The sequence below is a fragment of the Chionomys nivalis genome, chromosome 18 (genome assembly GCF_950005125.1).
Source record: "Chionomys nivalis chromosome 18, mChiNiv1.1, whole genome shotgun sequence".
Taxonomy (NCBI): Eukaryota; Metazoa; Chordata; class Mammalia; order Rodentia; family Cricetidae; genus Chionomys; species Chionomys nivalis.
Window position 1 is genome coordinate 34,934,697 of NC_080103.1, and position 17,211 is coordinate 34,951,907.

At 39.9% G+C, this 17,211-nt stretch overlaps 1 protein-coding gene across 4 annotated transcripts in view; it reads right to left on the reverse strand.

Moving 5' to 3' along the window:
• LOC130889545 (bifunctional heparan sulfate N-deacetylase/N-sulfotransferase 3) overlaps positions 1-17,211 on the reverse strand; it is a 126,465-nt gene that overhangs the window by 63,162 nt on the left and 46,092 nt on the right. The gene's annotated exons all lie outside the window — the stretch shown is intronic.

Genomic DNA, 17,211 nt, shown 5'->3' on the forward strand with positions numbered 1-17,211 from the left:
GAATGAGAGAAAAGCCATGGAGCTGCTGCAGGAGACAGACGTGCTGAAACTTTGCTGGTAGGTCACGATCTTGTGGTGATGCACAGATTAACAGAGATGGGTTAAATTATGATGTAAGAGTTAGCAAATAAGAAGCTAGAATTAATGGGCCAAGCAGTGGTTTAAATAATATGATTTCTGTGTGATAATTTTAGGGCTGAGCATCTGGGAACCAACAAACAGCTTTTTAGAACACCTAATTTCACTTCCTTTCAGAAACTTTATTCACTATTCTAAACGTCTGTGGGTCCTCTCTGGTAAGGATGCTATAGAGCTGAGAGCTACACAGTGCTCCTGAGTGACAGAGATGGGACAGTGGCCATACAAGAGACAGACTGAAGGATAACTGGGAAGGCCTGACAGCTTTCCTTTTATCTTCGACCCCTGTAGACATTTCAGTGCCTATGCAATCATTATCATATAATTGAGGACTTCACTAAAACAGAAAGGAAATACCTCCTTGCCTTTATCCCTAATTTTAAACAATTCATACTGAGGCAATTTCTTCCACAAAGAATTGTGTACCAACATATAATTTTGTTAGAAAAAGGTGCTAAAGTATCAATCTCAGATAGTTGAAGAACAGGGGTACAACTTAAAAGGCCAGACAAAAGAAAATGGAAAAATAAGGAACAATTACATGTTAAGAACTTCTCAGAGAAATTCACGAAAAAGCAATCCACAACAGTCAGCGCTATATTACAAACTCCTAACATCCAGAGATTCACAAACAATGATGTTGACCAAGAGGTCAAGGCGGCTTTTCAGTGCTTGCTAAGTACTCTTATGATTCCAAGAAACTGGACGCTTAACAAAAAGATGTAACATATAAAGAACATTCCCTTCCTTTGAATTCTTGGAGAATGTTGAACCACCATGATGATGGTATATGCAGATTCTTTTATAATTATCCTTTCTTTCTTTCTTTCTTTCTTTCTTTCTTTCTTTCTTTCTTTCTTTCTTTCTTTCTTTCTTTCTTCTTCTTCCTTCCTTCCTTCCTTCCTTTCTTTCTTTCTTTCTTTCTTTCTTTTCTTTCTTTCTGCAAGCTTTAGCTATTAAAGTTTCACCTTTGTAGTCTGGTACTGTGATGGGGGCATTTCACACTCACATTTACTATCTTACATTTGGGAGAAAAAATGAATCACATCTAATTTTCTAGCCATAGCACAGAAGGCTACATAGCTCAAAGTGTTGAGACATCATTAATTCAAATGTGGGGCACATTTAAAATGGCTCTTGCAACATGACATACTCAGTGAGTGCTGGTGATTGTTACTCCCCCATTTCCTCTTGCGTGTGATGATCTTAACACACACACCTTTACCTGGAAACTATGACAATTCTGAACCTTCATTTATTGATTAATTAGCTACTAAAAATACAAGCTCCTTTTCTCTACCTCTACTGTGGATTTGGGGATCATATGTCATGGCTTCTTCTTTTTTTTTTTGTGGGCTATTTCCTTCAGACCTGGACCTGTTCAGATGCAACCATTTCAGCTCTCTGTTAGAGCTTGAAATAATTTTATATATTTTTTTGAAATAATTTTATATAAAAGCTACATAAACACATCCTTCCGATCTGTACCCAATGCTCCTAAATATAGCCCATCACCATGTCTCATGGATATTGTAACTAGTGCAAATCTTACATGTGCCTTCTCTTCTGCCAGTTTATTACAGTAGCCCAGTCCACTGTCACCTCTGGCCATTGGTATAGGTTTCTAATATTCTATCCACTTTTTTTCTCACTTGCCTTCTTCCAAACCATTCCCCATATAGTGGCCAAAGAAGTTATCTGACAGACTCAAATATGATCATATGACTTTCTATTTAAAATCTTCCAGGCATTCCCCTTGCACTTAAACACAAAATTATAGCCTGACCATGATCTCTGCATCACACAACCCTTGCTCCTTAAATCGAGCCTTACAATGTTCACTCTCTTTCATCCTGCTGATCTTTCCTGAAATTCATCAAACCCTTTCCTTCCCTGATATCATCCTAGTCTGAATCTTCTTCTTCTTTTTTTTCTTTTTTGAGACAAGGTCTCTCTCTATAGCCTTAGCTGCCTTGAATCTCACTATGTAGACCAGGGTGGCCTCAAACTCATAGATCTACCTGCCTCTGCCTGTTGAATGCTGGGATTGAAGGCATGTGCCACTATGCCCAACTTCCTGTACTCACTTCTGGGTAAATCTGCAGAATAGACTTGCCTACAAGAAATACTGGCACAACAGTGGCACAAGTGTTATGGGATGAATCAGCCACTTTGCAATTATATTTAAGGTCCATTCCATAAGGCTGAACCATACACAATATTGCTAAAATAGCCATGAATTGAGACTAGACGAATCATGGACCTAGGGGGGAAAACCTACTAGTATTATTCTGTCAAAGAAACTTAGTAGAATAATAGTAGGTAGTAGGTTGGTGGTACATGCTTTTAATACCAGCAGAGGCAGGTGGATCTCTGTGAGTTCAAGACAAGCCTGGTCTACAGATCGAGTTCCAGGACAGACAACCAACCAAGGCTATACAGAGAAACTGTCTTGAAAAACCAAAAATAAAATAAAATAAAATAAAAAATAAAAAATAAGAAAGAAAAAGAAAGAAAGAAACTTAGCAATAAGATGACTTTTAATGACTAGCCTTTGTTTTTCAAGGTGATACAGAATCATTTTGTAAATTTATATATTTTTTTGTGCCTCTTCTACACTAAGCAATAACACTGTGGAGTTTGGTTTCTGTTGTATTCACCACCGTGGGATCATTGTCTTATTAACTGCAAACAAGAGATGCACATCTGTGCGCAAGTGTGGATGTGATGCTGACACTAACCACCCTCTTCTCTTTTGAATTTTTTACTTTCTCAATTGTCTCAGCAAAATTGTCAGTTTATTTGAAGTTTAGACATATGGTAACTCACTGAGGAATTTTAATAACTGCACAAATAATACTTGCAAACACATTTTGCAACTGTAGTTGAGATTATTTTATGAATCAAAAATTAAATATATAATTTCAAAATAATAAAATTCTATGATACAAAATGTAACATACATAACATAAGACTTTGTTATCATTCAAGATTTTCCAAACAGATAATACAAAGATAACTTAAAAGGCAAGTACTTAGAAAAATCTCCTCAAAGGAAAAAAAAATCCGTATTTAAGTATTCAAACAACACAATCACTTCATTGCCAAAGTACCAACTCTGACAGTACTTTCTTATTTAAACTCTTGCTGGTAATTAAGAATGGTGTTTCACTTTTAGTGTTTATCTCAATTTCAATCTTTCTGAACAGAAGAAACTTAACATTTCTTATCCAAGTCTAGATAGCCCACTGCTTTTTTTTCAGCTCCAGATATATGCAAGTCCGTAGGCTATTGCCATTTCTAAACCCACAGTGGCAGTCTACAATCTGTTAGCTATCCTGTCGTCTCCTGAGAAAGCAGCCGGAAACTGCAGCGACGCACTTTGGAATCCTTCTACAGGTGTTTCTGCTCTTTCTTTTGGTTGCTATGCCCCATTTTTTCAGAATGTAAAAGTTCATGCTTTGGTTAACTACCTCACAACACCGAGATTCAAATTTGCAATTTGCATGAATGTTAGATAAAGTCTCCTATTTACACTTGGCATTGTAGTGCTGTTTCTAGGGAAAAAATGGGCTCCTTTTCTTTGACTTTTTAAATGGTTTCCTTTAGGACTCTGGCTGTTGGAGACACTGTTTCACAGAGTACAGTGTCTAGAAGACAGGAACATATTTGGAGAATAAGATTAGAATCAAGGTTTAAGTATATTCTCTTTACACACACACACACACACACACACACACACACACACACACACACACGGAGCATTTAAAAGACAGTTGTTTTCCTAAGGTAAAACTGATAGCCCAAACACACATTTCAGGTCCTATAGGGCCTGTGGTAGCCAAGGGAGGAGACCATAGCAGCAGGGATGACTGAGGGTAAGGGTAGAATGGCAGTGACGTGGTCAGAGTGGACCAATGTACATGAAAAATGTTCAAAGAAATCTGAACAAATCACAGTATAAACTAGGGAACTCAGGATCCAGTTGCAGAGTTAGGGTTTGGTCAGTGTTCCAAGGCTGTTAAATACAGGAACACTTTCTATAATTAATGATGGTATTTTTTATATGGTTTTAAATTAATTTTTTTGGAAGATGATTAGCCAAGGACCCTTATTTTTTTTTCACAGCCAAATGTGAAATAAATGAGTTGTACAAACAATCACTAAGTTTCAGATTAGAAACAGCATTTCCAAAAGGGCACCATGCTGCATGCCCACTATCTGAACACTTTGATGATTCATGAGGAAGACTGTACGTTCAAGATCAACATGTTTTAAAAAACTACATTAAATGAAATATTATATTGCTTTCACTTTATCTTTGTGGTTTTATAAATAATTTTAATATTCAGATACTGGATATAAATGCATTATTTTTAATTTATGGTTTAATCTTAAACAAGCAAACTTTCTCATTCACATTTTACAGGAGTTATGACGCATTTATAAGCAGCTGGTCAGTAATTTGTAGGTTTGGCTCCCACACACCTCTGGTTTTCTTATATATGCTCTTCAATTTGTAGGACAAATGGCTGTCTACTCTGGCTATTATGTCAAAACCCTATTGGGATGACAATGCTGTTTTGAATGAATTTACCTTAAGGTTTAGAGTCTGCTGGCAGCCACCGTCTAAATAATTCGCTTGCTCTTCCTCATTCTAGGCTCCTGGGAGGCAATCCCTAAATCCTTGTTGCAATTTTCCAAAGTCCCAACTAGGGACTTCCTTGTTCATGACATGACAAACCGAGCTCACATTTGAGTTTGTGCATAGGATGGAACCCGTCAGGTCAGAAGGACCAACCATGTAATCAGAGAATGGGGCACTGAGGCGGGTAATAGGGTTGACCTCCGGGCAGGAGGGGAGAGCTGGAGACTGAGTTCTGTCACAAGGACAGTGAGTCCATCCATCACGCTGATATAGCAAAATCTTAATAAAAACTGGGATCGAGGCTTATTCCCCAACTGGTAACACTTACACCTACCCAGAAACCTGCATAAGTAAATGTTCTTTGTCTTGCAGCCCGGAGAACAAAAACGTGCTACAGTAGTGAAATTAACGAAAATCCTTGGATAAAGGTGTTAACGGCATTAATAATGAGATCTTGTGAGATAGGATGGCATTAGAGTAGCTCATAAAACAGAAGTGTGACCCTACCGTCCTGAAGTAACACCTCTGAGAAACACTGTACAGTTTCTAATCAACTCAATGATTAGAAAGGGCTCCTATTCCCAGAATGCAAATGCAAGAGAATGAGATTCTCAGCGCCACAGGGACCCTAAGATACACAGCTGGGTATGAGGAGACAGCCAGGGCAGAGACCTGGGCCTCGAGTCCATGTGTTTTACGGCCCAGTGCCTTGGGTTGACTGTTTACCCATACCGTACCCCAAGCTCTCATCTTACCAATGTTAGGGACAATGACAGCGACTGTTTCTTCTTCTCCAGCCAAGCAAGATGCTCAGAGGCAAGAAGGTGATCCAGCCCCTGCTGTCCTAAAGAAGCCCAGGACAGAAAGGCAGTGTATCCTGTTTAAGAAAAGGCCCAAGAACTTTGGCATTGGATAGGCCATCGAGTCCAAGAGCGAGCTCACCAGTCACCACCAACTGCCGTGATAAAGGGCTGCTACCTGCACTGCCTGTAGTGTTTGGCCAGAGCTTCCTGAAATTAGCCAGCTTACTCAGGAACCTGACCAGAGCAGAAAGCAGCCGTTTAAGCTTCCCCCCAACCACAGGCCAGAGCTAAGGAGGAGAAGCAGAGGTGGTTGGCCCGGGCTGAGAAGCAGGCTGCTGGCAAAGAGGACGTATCCACCATACATGACATGAATATGACACAGGAAAGTTGTCGGTGGGAGGGAAGGGGAAAATGATGTAGCTATATTTCAGTTTAAAAATTAAAAACTATAGAAGTGATGCCTTCCCTGCTGTGATGGACAGTATCCCTCAACTGTAAGTGAAAATAAATCCTTTCCCCCTGAAAAAAAAAAAATTAAAAACTATATGAGTTAAAGGAATCCTTCCAGTGTTACTTCTGTGCCCCACCCACTCAGATTCTTATGTAAATGCATGCGTGCTTAAAGGACACGATCATGATCAACAGTATTTAATACAGGTTTAAGTTAGCACTATGATCTGCTTCATAGAAAGTTGAACAAATGAAGATATCAACCACAAATGTATTTTGGCAGCGATAACTGATGCTATGTTTCCAAGTGACTGGAGGATCAGCTCTGGTAAACACGATAGGATTGTAGCCATGCCCTTAGCCATAACTTTCTCAACAGCACACACTTCCCTTCCAGTCCCAGTACAACTGAGTAGCCTTGCTATTTGATGAGCTTAAATGGCATTTAATAAGACAAATGCATAAGCAAGTGCCAGCAACAAAAGCTGAGCTACAACTTCAGTCCAAGTACTTTTTAGGTGCCGCAATGTGTGTGTACTATGGTCCAGACTCAGTCATTTGCCATCTCTGAAAGTTACTAGGGTCAGGTGGCTGAGCGGCTCTGTCCTCCCTAATAATCAAGTAGTTTCTTAGTACATTTTCACTTAAAGGGGCATATTTTCTCATCTCTTGGAGCTCCTTTCAGCATGCTGGAAGTGTCACATCTGTGCTGAGTGGCTCGTAAGCACGCATGCCACGAGAGGATGCGCTTTTCTAAGAACACTCAGAAGACTCATGTGAGCACTTGTACTCGGTATATGCCAGGTTGAGACTTGCTTTAAATTGCTTGAATTTACTCAAGTGAAACACAAGACGGGGGCTTTCAGAAATATAAAAGAAATGCGATTGGGGGAAGCTTTACTTTTATATTTAAATAGCTGGAAAGATAGTCGGCTGGGGATATAGTGAGTGTGTTGTAGGGCTTGGGTGACACTAACTCTCTTTGAGTGGGAAGCAATGAATTTGATTGGGACACTGGATGGTTTTTAAGACACAGTAAAGCTGTAGACAGTTCAATGGCAGTTGCAGATCCCCAGACTACTTTCAAGTACATTTGATCTTTCAGAAAACACACACGGTTGACTAGCTGGGGATGTTTAAGTCTGCACAACACTAACTTTAATTGCAGTTCGATATTCTGAAAAGAAAGTTAGTGAAGACGTTGGTCTGCCGTAGTTATTGCACATAGTCTGGTGTTTATGGTAGTTACCGAGGCAGTGATGTTGGCGGTCCTTCACGGACACCAGAGATGACATGCCATATAAACATCTATGCAAGAAAAAAGCATCATAAAAAGCCATACTGGGATGCGCTCAATTTGCTCCGAAAACATCACGGTCACTAGTGTCAGAGGCGCTGGGGCTTGCTTCTAGACAAACTGTGGCACTCACATGGGCTCTTAAGCTTGACAAATCAGAATGAAATCCTCTTCTCCAGCTTCCACCAGCTGTGCGATCTTAGTAAAATTATGCAAATTCTCTGATCTTTGTAATGCAGGAATAATCAGCCGTATAGGCGGCTGTGGGGATTCATGAAATAAGTATAACATATGATTCACAGTTGGAACCCAGCAATTTCCCTTTCTTCATTTCCTTACAAATCAAGACTGAAATGTACATTTCTGTTACATTTATAGAAAAGAGAATAAAGCATTTTTTTTTTTAGAAAAAAAGTCAATATTCCCCAGTCTGAGCATAAATTAAATGAAAAGAATGGGGAGTTTGGGAAATTAGATAAGTTACTACAATGATTCAAAAAAATAGGCATAAAATTTAGAGGCAGTTGGAGAAGAAAACGGTTAAAAAGGAACAGAAATGACACAAGGGGGAAATGGAAGCGACATGATGGAGTGACAGGAATGGTGGCTACGAGACATGAAAAGCTGAAGCTGTGGTTGAGGAGATGGCTCAGTGGGTAAGTCACTTGTTTCAAGTGTGACAGACAGAGTTTGCAGCCCAAAACCCATGTAAACGCATAGTGCTTGGACCTTCCACTCTCACAAGTCTGTCATGGGGTGGCTGAACCAAGGTTGCCAGAACAGTCACTGCTGGCAAAAGACTGGGCATGAGAGATCCTACCTCAGAGAGTAAGGTGGGGAGGGCTCCAAGAAGATTCCTGATGATGTCCTTCTCAGGCCTCCACACATACACTGCCAGAAGTGCACATGAACCACACACATACACCACACACTTTAAAGAATACCGAAGGTGAGCTGAGCTGCAGAATTGGCGCTACTTATTGCACAGCCATTTCTTCTGAAACATTCCTAAGGAAGGAAACTTACAAGGCCCAGGAAACTACCAAAGTTTACAGCCTCACAAAGTTCCCTTCTGGAAGTGATACAAGCAGTGACAATTCTGGAAAGAGGAGACTCTGCCATGGGCTGAACTGTAAGTCCAGCAGGGAGTTCCAGGGATGCACTGTGTCTGAGCTGTCACCCTGCTTGGGTGGGCTTTACAGTGAGGCGGCTGCTTTTGAGTCACTCGTGATCCTGTAAGTCACCCTAAAACACTCCCGGTTCACTCATACTGATTTGGATGAGACAATTTCTGTTTCTTTCATTCTATCATAACTGCCCTATGTGGGGTGAACAGATGTTTCCACAGAAAGAATCACATGACATTTGTCTTCCTGCCGTCCCTTCTGTCTCTGCCCCATTTCTAGCCACATCTCAGCTATCATGTGCTCTCCGGTCTAGGAAGACAGAAGAACAAAAAGACAGAATTCAGGAGCAGCATTTGTGGATCTGGAAGTAGAACTTGTTCCTCTCCACATCCTGCTCAGCCCAGCAGGGAGAATTTATAGACAGATTCATAAAGGCTTTGAGTTTGCCTCATGTCCGCATGACTGTGGGCAGAGGGGGCTATTCAAACGGAACATGCACTAAATTTATATCTTGCTTTTACAAAACCAGTTTGTCAATGGTATGCACGCTGGCAAGGAAGTCTAGCATTTGTGCTGGAGGAAAAGGGGGAAAGGAACGGAGAGATGTATTTTCTACATTCTCTCATTATAACGTATGAAAGCTTTCCATAGACTGAAAGAGTGTAATCTAAAGAGGAAGTTACTAAGTAAGCCTTCACCTCCTCAGGCAAACAAAATCACTTTCCAAAGTTTAAAGAAATAGGCTTCCATTTTTTCATACATCTTTGGTTTTGGTTACCTCTCCCTTCTAAACCTTACTCTGCATCACCTCCCTGCCCTACTTTACCTTTCTGTCCATAGCCTCGCTTTTGCCTCCTTTCCTGTGTTAAGTGTTCTGCTAATCCCTCTCACTTGAGGCCTTTTTATTTCCCTCTCCAGTGTCCTTTCTTATCTTCCTGGCCTCTAGAGGCACCCCAAATCCAATGCACTGCTGGAGAATTCATAGCTAGGAGTGAGGTAAAAAGAGAACATATGGTTTTGTCTTTGTGGCCCTGGGTTACATCACCTTGTATAATTTCTTTTCCATTTCCCTGTAAATTTACATTTTCTTTACAACTGAATGAAATTTCATTGGGTATTTTTACCACACCCTTTTTAGCCATTCATCAGTTAAAGGATATTAGTCTTCCCCAGCTGTGAACTAATTGATTCAGAAAGTTGTGTCCACCAGTGCAATAATCAGCATGATTAGGAAGGAGGTAACCAAATGCTTTCTGGTTAGATTTGGGGCCCTCTCCAAGGAAAGGAACCTGTGTCTACGTCTGTGGACCTGATCAAGAGATTATAACCTTTAGAGGAGAACCTATTACTATTGTTTTGATAAATGGACATACAGTTAAATTCCTTTTTGCTTATGTCCCTAAATTAGTGCTGATCTTGTGCTTCATTGGAAGTGCTCTGCATAGCTGGGAGTGGCTGTTAACACTCAATCATAACTGATCAAAACATCAAGAATAAATGAGGGTGGAGTGCCCAATCCAAAATGGACAGAGTCCCCCCAGGTTTAGGTAGCATCATGGGATGGGGACATGTAAGAGATGGAAGAGGAGGAGGTGTGACACAAAAAGGTGCCTTCTAGACATGACAGAAACAATCTAGACATTGCGTGGATGAACTCACTTCAGCTCAGTTGTCCACATAAGGCCTGGACAGGATTGTGCCCACCAACATCTCATCACGGGTGGGGGAGGTATTCGTGAGGTTCTACTCACCTTGAGGGCCTATTGGCAGCTAACGGTTGTTGGGGGAGGGAAGTCATCTGCTTCAGTGGCTTAGCCACTGGTAAGCTGTCCTGGCTGCAGTAAAATAACCTGACACCTATGTTAATGCAGGCAACACAAATTAAATTCAACAATAACAACAACAACAACACACACACACACACACACACACAGAGAAAGAGAGAGAGAGAGAGAGAGAGAGAGAGAGAGAGAGAGAGAGAGAGATGCAGTCCAGAATAAGGGAGTTCTTGGAATGAAGGAAGGGATGAGAAAAGCAATGGAAGTAAAACCAGCTGAAATTCACTACACAAATGTATAAAACTGTCAAAGAATTAAAAACAAAGCCCTAAACAATAAAGCAATAGCAGTAAATAAAAGTAAATTAAGGTGGTGTTTTCACGCAATAAGATAAATGTCATTTAATAACAGCAGGATGATTATTTTCAAATAAGAAATTTTCTGCTATTGTAGATGAGGGAGCTGAGTCTTCTCGCATAGGTGAACTATGGAGCTTTAAAGGAAAATCAGCAGTTTGTGTTTTCAAAATCACAAAGAAGTATATGCAGAGAGAAAAGTAGGTGGCTTGGCCCGACTTGGCCCAACATCACGATGTTTGCCCTGTTGTTTCAATTTACCTATTTGTCCGTCCAATAAAGGCTGGGTTGTTTCTGCCCCCGAAACAGTTCCGACAGTTCTATTTTTACAGTCCCATTTCCACTGACTGAGTCAGCCTGGCTTCTACTTCGTCTTCTTGATTCTCTCAACGGTAATCCAATTTGTCTGTTCACCCCCAATCCTTCCCTGCCTGTCTGTCCTTAACACTCCCACACTAATGTTCTATGATTTTGTCATCGCTATGGAGATGCGAGAAGTCTGGAGGCGAAAATGACAATGTCATCTTCCAAGTTCAAAATACATACAATACATAATTCTGAAAACAAGTTGGTGAATTTTTCAATTTAGGAAAGTAGAAGTCAGGGTATTTTTGGATGAGCAAATAGTTGTGAACAGTTGCTGGGAATAGACTGCTGGAGCAGAACGAAAGGATAAGGCACTCAAAACAATCTCCTTTCCTCCCAAGATTATATCTGGGGAAAAAATCAGGAGGAAACATTTGGGTAACAGTGGTGAACAGTCGGAACACTTCAGGTTCATGTGCCAGATCTATGTCTTAGCTGTGCATCTGAGGAAAGAACTCAACCTTCCCAAACCAGCCTCGTCACACAGAAGATGGAGATAACAGCAGAGGCTGTGAAGGGGAGAGAACATGTTTATGGAGTCAATCCGCACTCCAGTTACACAACTACTGTTCACTATGGGTCTCTTAACAAGAGCTTCAAAATCACAAGAGAACAGATGAGAAGACAAAACCCACTAAGTATACCAGTAAGAGGTATACAACTCACGCCAAGGAAGTTGTTAAAGCAGAACGTTTACTTCCCAGAAACAACAAATTGAAAATGATTTTTATCAGTCAAGAGATCAATTTTCCTGGGTCACCCAAACTGGAGACGGAACATTTAAAATGCTTTAGCTCATGACAGAGTGAAATGGTGGGCATATCTCCCACTTCTACTTTACCAAAGAGAAGCATTTTGTAGGACACTTATGATGAGAAAGATACAAAAGTTGATGAAGAGATAATTTATATGAAGTATCAAGTATCAAAATCACCATAAAATAATCTTTTCTGCTTTCTAATGCAGGGAGACCACATCAGTGGACCATGATGCTACATTTAGGATGAGAACAAAAAGTTAGGAATGTCACAGATATTGCACTTGGTATGAGGAGGGGTTTTTAATCTCATTGAATGACCCAAGTCTAGTGAGAAGCATATACAAATGCCTTAATCATGCCTATTTACTTTCTCTGTTTGTGATGCTTTGTTGTCTCTTGGCCTTGCTGACCCTAAAGGGACTGTTACAGACTGCTAGCCAGTTCCTTTTAGAGGTGATGAACTCATTCACGGGAGTACACTTCAGATGTGACACGCTTTTCCAGGGGTTGAGCATCCACATCTCCAGTATTTACAACTCCGGTGATGAGCAAAGCATCCTGCCCTAATCACACAGGGCCAAAGTCCAAGAAACTAATGCCTATGCCTCAGAGCCCACTGGCCTGCTTTACCTTGTCTCACCCATAGAAATCACAGAGAATGCCCTCCTCCACGTCCTAACTGCTCTTTGTGTCCCCACAGGTCCCTGAACAGTATGGCATGCCTCTTCCTCTTAGTACTTGAGTAACAACACTTGTCTCCTGATGATAAAAACATGCAGTTTGAGATCATGGTTAATAGACTCTTAGGATCTTGAAAAAGTATCTAATTGTATTTTAATAATGATTTATTGAACACCTACATGCAAACATCACTCTGTTTCTATACTTACTCAAATTGCTAGAAAATTCTTGCTCCCTTCTATGATTTCCATTATGAATATACCAATTCGAGTTGTATTTAAGTTCTAATCATTATATCAAGTGACATATTCATTGTTCTCAACATATTTACCACCATATATAACATTCTTTTGACTACTCAGAACTGCAGCTAGCTATAAAGTCAGAGTTGGATGATGGGGACATTTTCTAGGCCAGGACCCTTGAGGAGCTGAGTAGTGGCAAAGTTTTGTCTTGGGGAAAGGTATGAGGTGACGAGAATATTCTTGTCATATTTCATATTGTAGGAACTGGCATGGGATCCCAGTACTCTGAGGCTGAACATGAGCCCTATCACTTGTCCCTCGGTTTTCTATTTCTATGCTTACATTCATTTTATGAAGTAAATTACATGCTTCAGCCAGTCTGTGCTGATTTATGACGAGTGACCTTCATGCACCATGCTGCTTAGATTACTCCAGAGTGTGGCCTATCAGTTCAGATTAGATTCTGCATCCTGACTGGAATTCTTGACTTTTACCAAGACTACTGATATTATACTTTGCATTAAATATTAATATAAGATGAAAACATGAAGTGCCATTTTAGCTAAGAGCCTTACTGAAAGAAAAACGATAGATTTTTCTCCCTTCTCTAGCTGCAAGCAAATGAATTTAAAGATGATCATGTATTTTTTTTTTTTTTTTTTTTTTGGTTTTTTGAGACAGGGTTTCTCTGTGGTTTTGGAGCCTGTCCTGGAACTAGCTCTGTAGACCAGGCTGGTCTCGAACTCACAGAGATCCGCCTGCCTCTGCCTCCCAAGTGCTGGGATTAAAGGCGTGCGCCACCACCGCCCGGCCTGATCATGTATTTTTCAAGCTGGCAAGTTTTTAATATATTTAAAATTATATTTGGATATTATAATCTTTATTTCTATATTGGAAAAGTGATATACTCACTAATCTAAGACATATGTCATGACAATGGACAGTGCAGCTAACGTGAATGGATGTATTTTGCTGGTCTGGAGAAGGGCTGTTATTCCAAAAAAATGACATAATGCAATCAAGAGTACAGCCTACAGGAAGATTTCCAGTCCCCAGGAACATTGTTTCACTGCTACCGATTCTAAAAAGATTGTCTGTAACAATGTTAATACCATCCCTTGGGGATGGTGACACATGCCTTTAACCTCAGAACTCAAGAGGAACAGGCAGGTGAATCTCTGAGAATGCAAGCCCAGTCTGGCCTACAGAGTGAGTTTAAAAAGCGGCTCATACACAATGAGACACTCTCACAAATTTCAAAATAACAACAACAAAAACGAACCACCCCCCAAAGAACACCCCCAGAATGTTAGTACTGTTTGATAGAGGGTGGCAGGTGTATGACAAAAGTCTCTACTAATTACATCATTATTAAAAATTAAACTATTAAAACACTTGCTAAAATTTAGATTTAGTCTTTGAAATGAGACAATGTATTAGTGATGACCTTTTCTGAGGCTCAAATATAATGCTATTTTAGTTTTCTAGTGATATCTTTTAGGTTTTTAAGGCTGAACAACAGACATTTCAAACTGCATGATAGGCCAATCATTAACATTATAATTAATCCTGGATGGAAGGTTGATAATTTCAAAGTAAAATTTCTCTTTAATCTTTTAAAAATTTGAATTAAGTCTACCTTTGCTCATTAAAAATTTTCCCCCTGATTCGTCTGTAAGGTTGTATTTACTTTGATGGCTGCGGCTACCAAATCTAAGTCTGCTTAAAGGATCTGTCTGATCTTCCATAAGAAGCCACCGAAGGGAACATTAGTGCCTTTGTGAGAGAGAAGGGTCCACACCATGCAGAAACCTTACAGTTCAGACAGACTTGAAAATGAAATGAAAACAGCTGTGCCTAGCTGACGGCAAGAGTAGGGCCTGACATATTGGATCACAGGCTCAGATTCTTAGTGGGAAGGGCATTTTAAATATCTTTTAACTCAGCCACTCATTTAAACATTGCCTTTCCGCATCTCCATTCTTGGCTGAATACCCTTTGGCTTCCAAGGCAGCCCACTGCCTTTTTGCAATTTCCCCTATCTATTGTATCGGGAAACATTCGCGTTCGTGTTAAGCTCCTTCAAGCTGAAAGCAAAGAACAGGGTATCACCCATTAGAGAGGCAGCGTTCACACAGGTGAAGCATATGATGATTTGCTTCTAATGAGAGGATGGTCCGGATGGTATTCCCTATAGGGTAGCTTGCACTGATTTCAAGCAGCTTTGCGTGGAATAAATAATATTCAGTCACATGGAAAGCTGCTTGGTCTCAGGTGGTCTTTTGGACCACTTAGAGAATTGCCCCTATTGGGAAGTGGGGGACACCAGGAGGGAGAGTTTCCCTGGGAGTCCTCTCTCGAGTTTTCCAAGTCCCTTATGTTGCCCAGATGGCCATACATACCCATGATTACTAAGCAGCAGAGACTAGATTGACACTCGTGGATTGGATGAGGAAGCCTGGGGAACACAGTTATGCAGGATTAGAGGACTTGAATTTCCTTCTTTAATTCTACCAATGAGCTTTATAATCCTAGTGTGCATTCTATGATTCTCACCTATAAATGGAAACTACATATGCTTAGAATTCAGGGTTGTTAAGAAGATCAAAAGAAACAATGCTTAGTAAGCTAAAAAAAATTAAACCTATGCCCCTCTCCTCTTTGGATTTAGCAACAGGGTAACTTTGGAAGCCTAATATCTTAATGGCACTTGAATTAACTAATATGTACTTACAAACTGTGAACCTCACATCAGGCAGTTGCCATATCAATACAAAATTAAAATCATTTAAAGAGGGGCTGGAGAGATGGCTCGGAGGTTAAGGACACTGACTGTTCTTCCAGAGGTCCCGAGTTCAGTTCCCAGCAACCACATGGTGGCTCACAACCATCTACAATGAGATCTGGTGCATGCAGGCATACATGGAGGCAGAAGACTGTATTGTATATATAATAAATAATAAATAAAATCTTTAAATAAAATAAAATAAAATCATTTAAAGACTTTATTTCCATTACCCGTAATGTTGAACATTTCAGGAGTCGCGGGAAAAACTGAAAATGACAGTTTTAAGATACTAAATATAAAGATGAAAACAGCAGTTGGTGCCCATCGGCTGCTACTCCTTACCACTGCTTCATGCAGTTCATACACACATGCAATAGATAGTGCATATTTATTACATAACATAATATAATAATATATTCTATTTTGTGCTTTGTGCTTATTTCCAAGATTCTTAGTTTAGTCTTTCTTATATATCCTGCTTTGACCAAATTAAAGTTCACTTATCTCGGTTTAATCAAACACTGAAGATAAACTGGCTTTCAGTTTTGTTTTTTAAGATAAAATTTGGGTTTATTTTCTTAAGATCCTTCACAATTATTTTCTACGGCCTTAGGAAACATACTTTGAATTATCAACATATAATTAGCAATGATATTCATAAATCTTTGCCTGGATCTTGAGTCAGATGAAGAATGATAAGATTTCAATTTTGAACCATTCTTACAATTGAGGATAAAATTGTAAAAAATGTTTAAAACTCCTGTACAGGTCTGTTTTGACTGTTTACTTTCAAGTATTTAGTTCTCAACATTGAAACCTCAGTCTTCTAGCCAGGGAACTGAGAGCTTTCAATTCTATGGCAATGTGTGGCGTGTTTACTCAATTTTACAAGTTCATGGCCATTTACAGTTTTAGGGGCAAAAGCAACACTTGTGTCATAAAAGTTTGCAAATGTCAAAATCCTGTCCTTGTATCGACTTTGAGAAACCTTACATTTTCTTTCTCGTCAAATCGTCAGAATACAAGAATGGTACCCTTGAGATTCTGTTTGGAGAGTAGGATTAAAGTTAGAGAAACCTGAGTCCCAGTGTGCTCTTCAAAGAGTTAGATTTTGCATATCTTTAGGAAAAACAATATGTTCTGCTAATTTTAACTGACTTGTGTGTAAGTTTGAGTAAGCAACCATAATATTGAGAGTGAAAATTCCTAGGCTCCTACAGCTGGTGTAAAATACCATTTCATAAAAATGGATTTGGGTCAGAGAAGCTGACCCAAGGGAGCATTTCCTTTCATAAAGTTCTTATTAGAAGTTTTACCATAAGTTTCTCTACCTCCAAATCACAGCGCCTTCAGTATGAACCAGCATGCTTTCCTTCTGATGAGCAAATGCTCCATCCTGATGTTTGCAGTATCACTTCACTGTTTTTCTGAATCTTCATTGACTTGTGTCTACTTTATGGCCTCCCATTTGGTTTGTTATGCCAACCTCATTTCAATGCATCATGATACCTTAGTTTTATTTGGATTTCTTGGTATACTGAGTCCCATTCCCACCGTAACATATTTTTCCCCAACTCGATGACAATTATTCTCTGAACTGGGGGCGGGGAGGGGCTTGTGTTCTTATAATATCATGTGACATGAAGTCACAGAATGTTTCATTCTGCTATAGACATTTTATTTTTGTCGCTCAGTGCAGTGCAGAAAGGAGTTCCTGTATAGGAGATGTGTATTAGGAATGCTGACCATAATGCCGTGTAATTGAGCTTTGTGT